This window comes from Papaver somniferum, unplaced genomic scaffold (genome assembly GCF_003573695.1).
Source record: "Papaver somniferum cultivar HN1 unplaced genomic scaffold, ASM357369v1 unplaced-scaffold_10, whole genome shotgun sequence".
NCBI classification, from domain to species: domain Eukaryota; kingdom Viridiplantae; phylum Streptophyta; class Magnoliopsida; order Ranunculales; family Papaveraceae; genus Papaver; species Papaver somniferum.
Window position 1 is genome coordinate 4,907,392 of NW_020618825.1, and position 14,352 is coordinate 4,921,743.

Here is a 14,352-nt window from a genome sequence, read left to right on the forward strand (position 1 = left end):
AAAAAATATCCTTGGCGTATGAACATTCAATCGGCAACATAAATTTTCGAGAAGAAGATCGCATGGCATATGAAGGAAATAATCGAGCTTTGTACGTGACTGGTTTCATCAAGGGCTCTGAATTTAGGAGGGTTCTTGACGCAGGCGCGTCCACAAAAGTCGTCACTATGAAAAATCTCAGGATGGCCAGATTCCCACAAGGTAAAATTGTTCGTCATACCATTCTGATGACAAGGTTCGAAGAAAGCCAAAGTCACACATATGGATATGCGTATATATATTTGAGGGTAGGGCGTATTCAATCAAAAGTGAAGTTTCATGTGATCGAGAAAGAACCTGACTATCACCTGATACTCGGGCGACCTTGGATCCATGATAACATGGTGGTCCCATCAACCTACCATCAATGTATGAAGGCTTTACTCAACAACAAGATCGTTCGCGTAGCCGCTTCATCATCTCCTTACGCTCTGGCCTATGATGCTGAATTCATTGAATCCCAGAGAAACAGTCCTGAACCTCCTAAGAAGATCTACAACACTCCACTTCCAAGTTAGAAGACTATTGAAGCAGCTGATGATGCGTCATCACTATCTTCAGAAGCATAACCAGTGAAGTCACCTATTACACCGGTGAAACGTCGTAAGGACCGGGTCACGACCCCAGAATCCAATTTTATGACCACCCATGATGTAGAAGGGAGGGTTATTTATCGGCGGCGCAAAGATTAGCAATTAATAGTGGAGATTGATCAAGAGTCTCCCCGCACTAATGAATCATGTCAGATCGAGCAATCACCTGGTTATGAGGTTCAAGATGCTCCGCAACAGTTGCAAGATGGAACGAATTCTACTACTGATGATCTTGAAACGGTTAACATCGGTACAGATGAAGATCCGAGACCAATTTTAATCAGTTTTGCACTATCACTGGAGGAACGAACAGGCCTGGTAAATTTGCTGAAAGAGTATCGGGATATCTTTGCTTTGACATACGAAGAAATGCCTGGTCTGGACGATAAGCTGGTCACTCACCGTCTGCATATCACTGCCGGCTCCAAGGATGTCAAACAACCACCTAGACAGTTCAGGCACGAGGTCGAGGAACAAATCAAAGTCGAAATTCAGAAATTGCTAGTAGCAGGATTTATCAAGCCTATTCAACATCCAACATGGCTGGCTAACGTTGTCCCAGTAAAGAAGAAGAATCGTCAAATAAGATGTTGTGTAGATTTCAGGAACCTGAATAAATATTGTCCAAAGGATGATTTTCCTTTACCCAACATTGATATGCTTGTCGATGAAACCAGCGGCTACGGTATGTTCTCATTCATGGATGGTTACAATGGATACAACCAGATCAAGATGTTTGAGCATGATGCTGCCAAGAACGCGTTTCGCACTCCAATTGGGAATTTTCACTACACTGTGATGCCCTTTGGATTGAAGAATGAAGGTGCTACCTACCAACGAGCCATGAAAACAATATTTCATGATATGATGCATAAGCAAATAGAAGACTATGTCGACGACGTTGTGGTGAAATTGAAAGCTCGAGCATCGCATCTAGAAGTTCGGAGGAAAGTTTTCGAAAGATGTAGAGAATACAAGTTGAAGATGAATCCTCTGAAATGCTCTTTCAGAGTTTCTTCTAGGAAGTTTCTAGGATTCCTGGTCACTGATTAAGGGATCAAAATTGATCCAGACAAAGCAAAATCCATTACTACCATGCCTCCTCCACGCACTGTGAAGGAACTACAGAGTTTCATGGGAAAGGTAAATTATATCAGACGTTTCATACCGGTATTGGCTCAACTTATTGCTTCATTCACTTCTCTACTGAAGAAGGGAGCAAGTTTCACCTGGACGACTGTTCAGCAGAAGGCATTCCAGAAAATACAACAGATACTTTTATCACCCGCAGTCATGAGATCTCCAGTACAAGGACGACCATTGATATTATACACGGCTTTCAATGATGTTGCTATCGGGGCATTTCTAGCTCAAGAAGATGAAGAAGGCGTTGAAAATTCGATATACTATTATTGCCGAACCATGAAGGATGCTCAACTCAGATACCTGAAAGCTGAAAGAGCATGCCTGGCATTATCTCATGCAATGCAGAGGTTCAGACATTATTTGCTGTCCAACAGAGTCGTCTTGTCTCCAAGGCTGATCCCATAAATTTACTCTTGAAACCCGCTTTGATAGGAAGACCTGCAAAATGGCTGCTTCAGATGTTATAGTTCGACATAATATGCGTTTTCCCCAAAGCGATCAAAGGTCAAGCAGTAGAATATTTACTGGCTTCCTTTTCAGGGAAAGATTCCACGACATTACAGGACGATGTACCAGATGAATTTCCAGAAATTTCAGTCTTCAAGGAAGAAACGTGGTTGCTGTACTTTGATGGATCTGCTACTCCTAGCAACGATATTGGAGGAGCGGGCATAGTATTGGTATCTCCATCTGGTGAAGTATTCCCACACTCATTTAAGTTGGACTTCCACTGTACAAATAATTCAGCAGAATATGAAGCCTTCTTGCTAGAATTATCCTTAGCTAAACAGGAAGGAGCGATGCATCTGGAGATCAGAAGAGATTCAAAACTGTTGGTCAATCAAATGAATGGGATATACTCTCTCAAGGAGATAACGCTTGGTCCATTCAGGGATGAGGCGCAACGACTCCTAACTCATTTCGCTGATGCAACTATCACCCACACTGGCCGAACCAACAATAGACATGCTGACTGCTTGGAAACCCTCGCCTCCAAGTTGCAATTCGAAGGGTCAGAGAAAGCTATCATAGTGGAAAGACGAGTTGTATCATCCACATTGCTTAGTCAAACTGAATATGCTCAAGCAAACGACTGGAGAGCACCTATTATTCATGAACCGAGCAGTTCTGTTACAGAAAGAGCAGTCATCCTTAAAGAGCTAAAGAACTTATTCTTTCTCCACGGGGCCTTGTACCATCGCAACCCTGATGCCTCTCAATCCTGGTGCCTTGGCGATGAAGAAGCGAAGTAAAAGCTCGAAAGTGTGCATCAAGAAGTATGTGGACAAACGATGGTGATAACACTTTGTAGAAGAATTCAAAGACTCGGGTATTATCGGCACTCCATGGAAGCACAGTTAAGAACTTTGCAGGGATCTTGTCCTAATTGTCAGACGCCTCCTCATCATTTGGAGGCCCTGACACTTCATCATGCCGGGGACTAGAAGCATCCTTACATTGAATACCTACGAGACAACAAATCACCACAAGAAAAGAAAGATTCAATCAAACTCATTCAGAAAGCTAAAAGATTTGTCTTTCTTGACGGGATCTTGTACGACAAAAGCTTTGGAGGAGACTTGTTGAGATGCCTGGACGGAGATGAAATTCTGACAATCCTGAAAGAAACCCATGAAGGAGAACACCAGGAGAAAAAGAAATTGTTTCTTCAAATTCACGATAAGTATTACTGACCGACTATGGAAGATGATGCAGCCGCGTACGTTCAGAAATGTCATCGATGTCAGGTCCACGGTAACCTTATTCATACTTCTTGTCTCCCATTACACTTTGTGAATAGTCCATGGCCTTTCTATAGCTAAGGACTTGATATCATCGTAAAGATCAATTCATCATCTTCAAAACAGCATAATACATCATCACAACCACTGAGTATTTCACTAAGTGGGTCGAAGCAATCCCGCTCAGAAGTACTACAGGAGTAACTATTGTATCCTTCATCAAAGAACACATTATATGTAGATTCGGCGTCCCAAAACATATCATCACAGATAACGAGACTCCTTTCGCCAACAAGGATGTAGAGAAATTGCTCAAGGAATACGGGATCAAACAGATTTTCTCCACACCATACTATGCCCAAGGAAATGGTCAAGCAGTGAATACCAACAAGACTTTGATCCGGATTATCAGTTTAATGATTCATGACAATCCACGATCGTGGCATGAGGAATTACCCATGGCTTTGTGGGCTTACAGGACTGCACCAAGGAGCTCGATTGGAACATCACCGTACTCGCTCGTCTATGGGGCTGATGCTATACTCCCAGCTGAGATAAAAATTCCTTCAACAAGGATTGCAGCGGCCAGTGGAATACGATGGGATGAAGCTGAAGTGTCCAAGTCAAGAGTTGCTGAACTGGACATGCTCGAATCAAGGAGAGCTAAAGTAGAAAAATATGTGGAGGCTTACAAACAGAGAATATCTAGATCTTACAACAAAATGGTAAGGCCCTGAACTTTCCAAGTAGGAGATTTGGTATTTAAGACGGCAAAATACATTCAACAAGACATGTTTGCTCCTAAGTTCTCTCTGAAATGGTAAGGGATGTATGTTATCACCAAAGGAGTGTCTAGTGGATACTACAAAATCTTAGCAGTCAAGGGAGGAAAATAAGGAAATGTTATCAAAGGCAAATGGCTCAAGGCCTATTATGCTTGATCAACAACAAACAATTAATCTTTTACCATTATTCAAACACATCTCAACTGTAATTTATTTCCTTCAAAGAAGCATGCGAGATGCTCATTTGTTCATCAAACATTCATCAATTGAACAAAATTCCTCTATGCTGTCACATTATCCTACCTTATCAAAAAACCTACATTTCAACTCTCCCGAATGCTCACTCAGAGCAACCGTCCAGCAATGGATAATCTCTATAAGAAACCCTGTCAAGTTTCTTCTGGAAATTTTTGGTTTTCGTGTTCAAATCCTGGACCGCATTCTCGACCCTTGCCGACTCCAAGGTGAGCATGTTATTCTCCTCCAGTAAAACAGTGGTCACAGAAATTGCATCAGCAGCCTCCGCTGCCTTATGAATCTTGATTATCTCGAGACGATGAAAAATCCAGCCTACATTGAATCGCAATGTCTCACAGTTCAAAATAATCTCGTCCCACCTGTGCAATTCCTGATTCTTGACATCTCGCAGGCGCATCTGGTCCATGTCCTCAATGATCGATAACAACCCCGCAACTGTAGTCAGGAGGGTTGATAGAAAACCTTTCCACACTTCGGTCGTAGCAATATGCCCATATATTTTCCATATTTTGGTGTACAGAGGCGTGTGACACTTGGGAATGACGAATCCACCGACCACCTCATTGTCCGGGAAAGTATTGATCAAAGGATCTTCAAACAAAAGTCCAGTTGTTGGATATTTGCGAACATGAACCCTATCTCCAGCCTCCACGGATTATGCAGAGTCTTCACAGACCCGGTTGCTGCTATCTTCAACCTCAAACACGTTCACGGACTTTCCATTCCTTCTCATTATAACATCAAAAACGACACGAACATTTGCCTGCGACGAAATGAAGGAGTATTTAATTTTATCAAATTTAGCAAGGAAAGCTTCAAGAGTGATAAGATTGCTTACAGATGATCCATCCTCAGCATAAGTCGACCTATACCGGGCAAGGACTCTAACAGTCCGCTTGGGCCTCGAGTTGTGAGAAGAAGTATTCTTCTGATTATCCCGCAACAAATCATTTTCCTATGATCAATAACCTTGATCAAACAGATACGAAGAAGATATACAACTTACCGAGATAGACGCTTCTATTTCATGCTTTGACGGAAGTTCGTTTCTAGAAGAAGTACTATCACTAAACATAATGATGAAAAGTATGGCAATAGAAAATTTCTTCTGCAATGAAGCTAACTCAGGAATGGAAGAAATATTTGCATAAGTGTTAAACCCTAAATCTTGAAGATATATACAAGACACGGCAGGTACTTATCTTCTGTAGATAGTCAATTCAGTTGGGAGTTTTACTGAAACCCTAAGCCTTAAACAAGATCAATATTGGAGATGCGGAGGAAAATAATGCACCGGGGACTGACCAAGGCTAGACATGGTCAGAAATCCACACGGTCTTGTGTGTTATATGTCTTCTGCGACGTGTTTGGATGTTTTCACAGATGGAAACCATAAAGCAAATAAAGGGAGATCACAATGGGTTCGGCATATAAGGATTGGCTCATTTTATTTTATTCAAGAAGAACCAGACATTAATAAAAGGATTTCTCATTCAAAAGGAAAATCTTAATACTTAAGTGAAGTTGTTCAAGATATCTATTACGAAGGCTAAGAAAACATTCAAATGTTTAAAAAGGGATCAGGAGTAAAGCTACTCGTCAGATTCATCCGAGTTATCAGATTCATCCGAGTTATCAGATTCATCATCAATCACTTCCCTTCTAGGAATCCTCCTCTTCGTCGGAATCACTATCAGGGAGATTGATGAAGTCTGGATGGGTATAAGGATTGTCCGAGTCTTCTTCTGTTTTAGCTTCAAGTTCAGCTTCAACTTGTCTCGTAATCTTTTGGAGTTCCCTGGTACGCTGGTTGGACATAATCTTGCGCTCCGGTAAACACCCACACAGTTTCCTCTTCGGAAGCGTCGGTATCAGAGTCAGAAGGTACCCCATCGACGAATCGGCGTCTCTCCTCATCCGCTAGTATTTTGCGCCGGATTCGATCCTTCCTACACTTACGATCCTCTTCTTCACCAATCTCGGCTTTTCGCTTCATAAGCTCAGCATAAGTGACTCTCCGGTCATTCAGGGGTATGCTAGGCTTTTCCCCCTCATCATGAGTCGTCTTATCTTTAGATTTGGACGCATAAGCTTTGGAATCCTCGTCAGAGGAGATGGAGGAATAGCTATAATCATAATTGTTGTTGCTGGAAGTCACCATTTTCTGGAACCATCCGACCGGCCGGAAGTTGGACGGATGGTGCTAACTCCGGTCGGACGACGGTGGTGCTCCGACGAAATTTTTTTCTTCTCCTGCTGTTGACGTGAAGGAGGTGAAGGGGATGAAGATGGTGGTCGGTCGTGTGAAAGTGAAAAAAAAAAGAAAAAAAAAGGAATTACTCTTTTTATATCAAATTTTATTTCCAAAACCTAATTCCATAAGGATTTCCTTTTCGGGCCCGGCCCATGAATCCTAGATCAACCAAGGTTCCACCATCAAATCAGCGGTTCTACACCAATTTATGCTCGCTGGATGACGCTCTATTAGGCCACTGGGGTTTGCGCTCAAACCAGGGTTTGCTCATTCAGTCTAAACCCGGTAACATCTTATCTTATAAGTTCAATTACTTATTTTAGTATGTACCTAGAAAATCACCATTCAATGCTGACTGAGGAACATGATTGCCCCTCACTAAGCAGGAGACTTAATGTAGATGGTGGATTTTTGACAAGGGTAAAATTGTAAAACCATGATCATACGTACTCTGGATTTGGCAATCAGATGATTATTGAGACTCATGTCTCTCATTAAAGCATGAAAGCTCATGCCATAAATCTCTGACTGAGAAGGCTGTCTCTCAGAGTATATGTAGATGTGTAGTCTCCTAGCTGAGGCCACGACACGTCTGATGAATACTGAGCAATTTCAGTCATTATTTCTGTATAGAATCGAAAGATCAGACGGCTCCTAGACAGCATGCCTGCTAGTATAGAGCAACAACGTCTTCAGGATGCAACCAGGTTTTCCATGACTATATAGGAGAAATATGACACTCCAGCAAGTTCATATTGCTCAACTCTCAGATAATTACTTCTCCTAGACAGCATGCCTTCTAGTATAGAGCCATCAATTAATTATCTCTGATCGTAACTGAATATGCAACTATATTCTACGATTCTTCGAATATTTCGTTACTTCAATTTATGGTTCTTCCCCAGCAGAAATCCATGTGTTAATAATAAATATTCAACGTACGGGCATCTGAACATCGAATAAGCCCTGACTAAAATGGTGCAGGTGTACTTAGCAATAATGCACAGACCAACATCTGAATGCACAAACGAGCATTTCAGAACACGAAGGAATGACAAACCTATGCAAAATAGGAAGTAAATGATAATAATAAAATATTAGCCAAGATGCCAGGGGACTGGGCTCACCATCCGGCCAGTCACGCCTTGACCAATCCCACGCCCTATTTTATATTTTATCATGTTTTATTATTTTTCCCTGATCTCATGAAAATCCTTTCATTTGAGCAAATCTCCTTCGTTTCAAGGAAATTCTCTAATCTCATGATATTTCCTTATGTCAAAGAAATAATAAAATTAGGAAAGGTGTCATGGGCCCAGCTCACCAACCGGTCGCCATGCCCTAACCGTGGCCGGTCCCACACTCACGGTTCCTTATTATTTTATTATTTCCCTCATCCCATGAAAATTCCCTGATTTCATGATTTTTCCCTAAACCCATGAAAAATATTATAAAATTATGGAAACCGTGGGACCAGGCCCTAGCCGGCCGGTCATGCCCTAGCCGGTCCCACACGCCCCTTATTTTATTATTATTATTTGTTTTGTTTTCCTTATTCCATGAATACTCCCTGATTTCAACAAAATACCTTGGTTTCAACAAACCTCTTTGATTTTATGAAAATTCCCCAAAATCATGAAAAAATATTATAAAATTGGGAGTAGTGTCTTAGGACCGTGCCTCTTGGTTGGCCGGCCATGCCATGGCCATTTCCGGTCCCACACTCCATGACTCTCTATATTATTTGTTATTTTTATTTCCCTAATATCATGGAAGTTCCCTAATTTCATAAAATCCTTCAGTTTTATGGAATTTCCCTCGAATCATAAAAAATATATAAAATTACATAAAATTGGGAAAAGTGCTGCGGGATCGAGCTTGTTAGCTGGCCGGTCATGCCCTAGCCGTGGCTGGTCCCACACTTTGCAATCCCCTATTTTATTAATTATTTTTCATCATCTCATGAATTTTTCCAAGTTTCAGCAAAACTTTGAATCCTTCATATTTTCTCAAGATGTTGCTCAAATGCGCACCAGAAAATATCGAAACTCTCAGGACTGAGACACGGACATTATGGTGACACAGGCACATCCCCTTGACCGACCAAGGGTGCCCTAAGGCTTGCAAATGGACGGTCCCATATGTTTTAATTATTTTGACCTAATTTACTCAATTGCATGTATTAGGTCCAAACTCTTTTCAAACAATTGAGGGTTTGATCAAATAACCATCAATTAGTCCCACGACCACCAAGAGATGGTCTCATAACCTCTTGGTCGGTCCCTTACCTTTTCATAGCTAGGTTTTACTACCTGTCTCTCACACGAGCATTATTTTAATAAATGATTAAACCAGCATTTAATCATCCTCTCACCAACTGGTCCTCAAGAGACTTTGATATTTTGCTCATTCAAGCATATAGGCTTTACATGGTGGACTCATCATCCCATGTGTCTGGTCCCTGCTCCGCTCTGCGGTTGATTTTCAATAAATCATCAATTCGTTAAAATTAGGGTTTTGAATCCAGAGCTCTGCAAAAACATAATTCTGAGCAGATTCAAATACTGATAATTTTATGTTGATCCCGTGATCAACACTTTTTTACTCGACCCAGCAGTCAGTATCTTAAATTAATATTTTATTTGATCCTGCTACCAACAGATTCATCAAACGAGCAATATTTGCTCAAACCAGCAATATTTGCTCAGATTAAAGAATATTGGTTCAACTATCAATATTCAACAATTCAGCAACACGGTTTGTTCAGGTTAGCAATATTTACTTGATAATGATATTTTTCCTCAGCGGACATGTTCAATCTATGAGTCTCAGAACGTTTGCAAATCATGTTCAACTCAGCAATACAAGGACTCATCGTCCCATAAAGTCAGCAAGTTACTCCACAATCACGAGACATCAATCGTGTCACATGGGGGGATATTATTTAGGGTTTTGGTCTGGAGGTCTACGGAACGTGTGTCTAAACACACGACGAGAATGTGAGCAAGTCGTGCAATCAGTTGAAAGAATCAGCAAAGTAGTGGGTGGAAAATTAAGCAAGTCTCTGCACGATGAGAAACTGGTTTTGACATGATTTCCCACTTCCCCACTCTATGATTCCATCAACTGTCACACTTCATGGGATCATGGTGTTTTCAATACGGTCATATAAAAGGCCTTTGAATCATGATTGAAAGGGACAAGAATTTCTCGGCAAGTTCATACAGACAATCTTTCGTCTACACGAACTCATCGTCTGAGCAATCACTCTCAGCTGAGTAAATTCAATCATTCAGAATTTTTCTTTGCTGAATTCACAACACACCTATAATCTCAAATCACCATTGAGCTCACACATTTCTCATCTTCCCTCCTACAGATCAACCCATCCTCTCTTGTGACCGAATTGACTCTGGAACGGCCATTGTTCTTGGTTTAGGCCGGAGGCTTATAGATTGATCACTCGAACTTAAATCACTCCTTCTTGCAGTGCATCTGTGTGAGGTTCAATATTTTGCTCGGTTCAAGGAGTCTCCACACGGTAGTCTCTTCAATCCCGTAAAAACCAGCAAATCGTTTTTCCCCATCTACAAATATTTAAAGCTTAAAATATTTAACCGTCAATAATTTCATGGGATGTGAGGAAGTTGAGAAAAAAAAAATAATTCTTTAATCAAAGGGTAACTTAGTCAATCCCAACTTGAAGACGCCTCCAATCTTCTCCTCTCTCTCTCTCTTTCTTCCAACCTCATATTCTTTTTCCTCTAACCTCGGCAACCACCCTTTAGGGTGGATTTCTCTTACTCCATTCTCCTGTTTTGCTGCAAAACCTCCCAAAACAGCCGTTATTGTGCCGTTAATTATCGGGAAACCAGAAATTTAAATCTGAATACGATCGGGGTTGCCGGAATTTTTTTCTAAAACCCAGATTCATGATTTAATCTTTGACCCTCTCTCAAAAATCTCTGCATTAATTCAATTCAAGCAACCATATTTATTTGATCACTATCCCTATGTTACAAAGACACCAAGATACCATTTACTCCGGCAGACTCGAAACCTTTGGAAGATTGTGTTGGAGAAAATGAGTTATTTAATAAATGGGTTTTGGTCTTGGTGTGGTTTGATCTCATGACCTAAGGGTCTAAGGATACTCACTCATTTTTGAGTGAATGAAATGGAACCTTTAGTCCCACATTGTGGAAAACTAAAGAGGTGCTCCACTATATAACCATGTTCTCATGGATATGTTGTAAACCAATGTGGGTGAAGCGGTTGGGTAAAAAAAAATGTTTCGACCCATGCCCATGCGCGTATACCATGCACCAAGTTCCTCTTCTACTCGTTTTTATTTTTGGCGAATTTTTCTTTAGGAAATTAATTCCAAAAATATTTTCTTAAGAGTTTTATTTGCGGGAAATTCCTTTTACGAGTTTTACTTGTTTTTGAAGAAAACCAAAACCTAACTTGATTTGCAAGTATCTCATCTTATAAATATGACTCGAAATTCTGTTTTCAAAACACACAAGCAGTGACTATCTCTAGGTCTAATTTTCTTCTTCTTCTTGTTTTTTGTGCGACGTTTTACTTCCATCCCTGTTGATGAGTTCAAGAGTGGGTAACTTGCGTTGTGCTAACTCAAGTTATATCGGGCAGTCTTATCCTGGACACATCTTTGCACGTTAGGGTTTAGCATTACTTCAGAGTATACCCGCGAACTAATGTGTTAAGGACAGCTTGTTGAACCTGTGATTCTGTGGGAGAAACTTTTTAGTTGCAATTATTAAACTCCAGAGCCTAGAAATTTATGCCTATTAAGGGTTGCACTAACCAATCTAAGTGGATGGGAACATCTTGGTTGTAGGAGTTGAGGAACCAATCTGATTAGATGGAAACATCTAAAAGAGTCTATTCATAAAAGCACAGAGCTCAGTAGAGTTAGAATTAAAAAAAAAAAAAAAAAACATGGTAGTTTCGCCATATCCTCGTGATGGAAACATTGAAAGAATCTTGTTCACTTTTTTTTTCTTATTCTTTTTACCATTACTAGGGTGAAATAGAGTGACTGAGATGAAAAAAAAAATTGAGACCAGACCACCAGACCAACCGAAATAAATACAATAAAGTCGACCACTGGTACCCTTGTATATGCCAGCTGAGTTGACCTAGAGTTAGGATTATCGACCACTGGTTCCCTTGTATTTGCCAGTGTGTTGATATTAGTCCAGACCAGTATCTCAGTCCATTAGGATAGGTTCAACTTAGTCAACATCATCCACATTTTTCTCTACATCTATCTTCTTAATTTATCCATGTGATTGGTTGACTCCGGTTTATGATGTCCAGAAACTATCTGAGTAGAGATCTGTCACTTTATATGAATTTTAGTATGCTTGAGTGCAAACTCGTGTACAACAATTGGAATTTCGCATCAGGGTACTTCCTCCTATAGTCAATGATTGTATGCCAACCAAGGAGATTCTTTAGTGACTTCCAAGGTTCTGCGTAGATAGCTAGGGTCTGGAGTATTGGTTTTGTGGGTACACCTCTGGTAAACCCTCCCGAGATTAACTCGGTCACTAGGGACACCTAGTGAGTTAGGATTTTATTTTCCATATTAGTTTTGCTCGAGGACTAGCAAATAATAAGTTTGGGGGTGTTGATAGACACATTTATGTGTCTAATATGTCTCAATTGTATGTATTGTTAGTGCTCGATTTTGTATTTATTGTGTTATTTTATGTCTTTGTAGGAAATTTTAGAGAAATAAGCCCTTGCGGTGAAATGGGCTTAAAAAGTGGTGTTTTACACCCCATGATAAAGTGTTAAATGCACCCCAGAAATACGCTAAAAGCACCTGGAGGAGTTCTTAAAAACACCCAGAAAAATTAATATTTCTGCCCCAATTGCTAAAGGTACCCCAGGAATGGATAAAGGGGAGGTCCCTTTCTTCCAAAATTTGAAATCAGAAAAAGGCGGGGAAAATGATGCATGCAACTGGCAGAAGTTTGATCGGACATTTGGACGTGATTTTGTGCGATTCAATCGCTTAAACTTTGTGGAAAGATGTGATATATCATAATAAAGATGGTATGGGTGTTTGGTTCGACCATAATTGGCTTGAATTGGGTAGGCAATCCACGAGCTGGAAAAAGGGGAATACGTGTAGGGAAGAGTTGTTCACGGGATTCAGCGTGTTTGTACGTGTTTGGATGGAGTTGGGATGCTGTAGAAACTTGTTTGGAGTCTGTTCCACATTAACAGAAGCGCGGAAGAGGAATTAAAGGAAAGAAAATCTTGTATTTCTTTGAAAAAGGAAAGAAAATATCCCGAGTAAAAGAAGATTATTTGGGATTAATGGAGGAGATTGAACGCGTGTTTTTGGTTTAAATAGGTTCCTTGGTAGTCCTAGAGGGGGTGTCGAGAGTTTGAGGTCGAGAGGAGGTCCAGAGAAGCAGAAATCAAGATTTGATGAAACTCTGTTGCTGCTGCTGATGAAGAACACCAAGAACACGAAGAACGGACTCGCAAGGACAGTCGTTTATCAACAGCGTCCAAGACGCACATACGTGGGTCGCAGTGCAGTCTAAACAGGAACAACACTTTTTTTTTGTCGTTCATTCTGTGACGCTTTTTGTGCGTCGCAGATTACAGTTTTACACCATTTTCTCCTTTTCTCTCCACCGTAAACACCATTTGAGCTATAAAAATATATTTTGAGCGTGTTTTCATCATGAGGAGCTAAAACCTAACACTGGGACGACGGAGGAGGCTGAATTTCATCCTTGGGGTAATTTATTTTATTCTTTTTTATGACTTTTGCATTAATCTAAAATTAAAATATGATTTGAATTGATTGGTTGTTATTTAATTTGATGATGTATGCTTAGCTTAGTTGTTTTGATACATCATGCTTAGGACTTACAATCAATGTTTTAAGAATCTATCTTGGCAAACTCAGAGTCTATGTTAATTTTATTGAGTTTTAATTGTCAAAGAATATATGAATGAACCTTGTGTAGTGAATTCATCCAAATCCTTAGTCCAAGTACCTCTCACCCATTGTTAATATTTTTGTATATATATTTTTATTAAATATAAAAATTCCATTTCCTTCACAAGTCTGAAACGAATCCTACTTACTACAACCCCATCAAAAATCTTAATCATTTTGTGGTTCCATTGGCGGGACTTGAATCCGGGACTCTCGGGTGAGAGCCGAGTATCCTAACCACCTAGACTACAACGGAAATGGAATTTTTCCCTCCTTTTTCTGATTTCAAATTTTGGAAGAAAGGGACCTCCCCTTTATCCATTCCTGGGGTACCTTTAGCAATTGGGGAGGAAATAGTAATTTTTCTGGGTGTTTTTAACAACTCCTCCTGGTGCTTTTAGCGTATTTCTGGGGTGCCTTTAACACTTTATCATGGGGTGTAAAACACCACTTTTTAAGCCCATTTCGCCGCAAGGGCTTATTTCTCTAAAATTTCCTACAAAGACATAAAATAACACAATAAATAAAAAATCGAGCACTA

General features: G+C 40.3%; 1 non-coding gene across 1 annotated transcript; it reads right to left on the reverse strand.

The window, feature by feature from the left end:
- Positions 1 to 13,994: 13,994 nt before the first annotated feature.
- TRNAE-CUC lies at positions 13,995 to 14,067 on the reverse strand. Its single transcript has one exon. It is a non-coding gene; the product is annotated as a tRNA-Glu (tRNA).
- Positions 14,068 to 14,352: the final 285 nt, after the last annotated feature.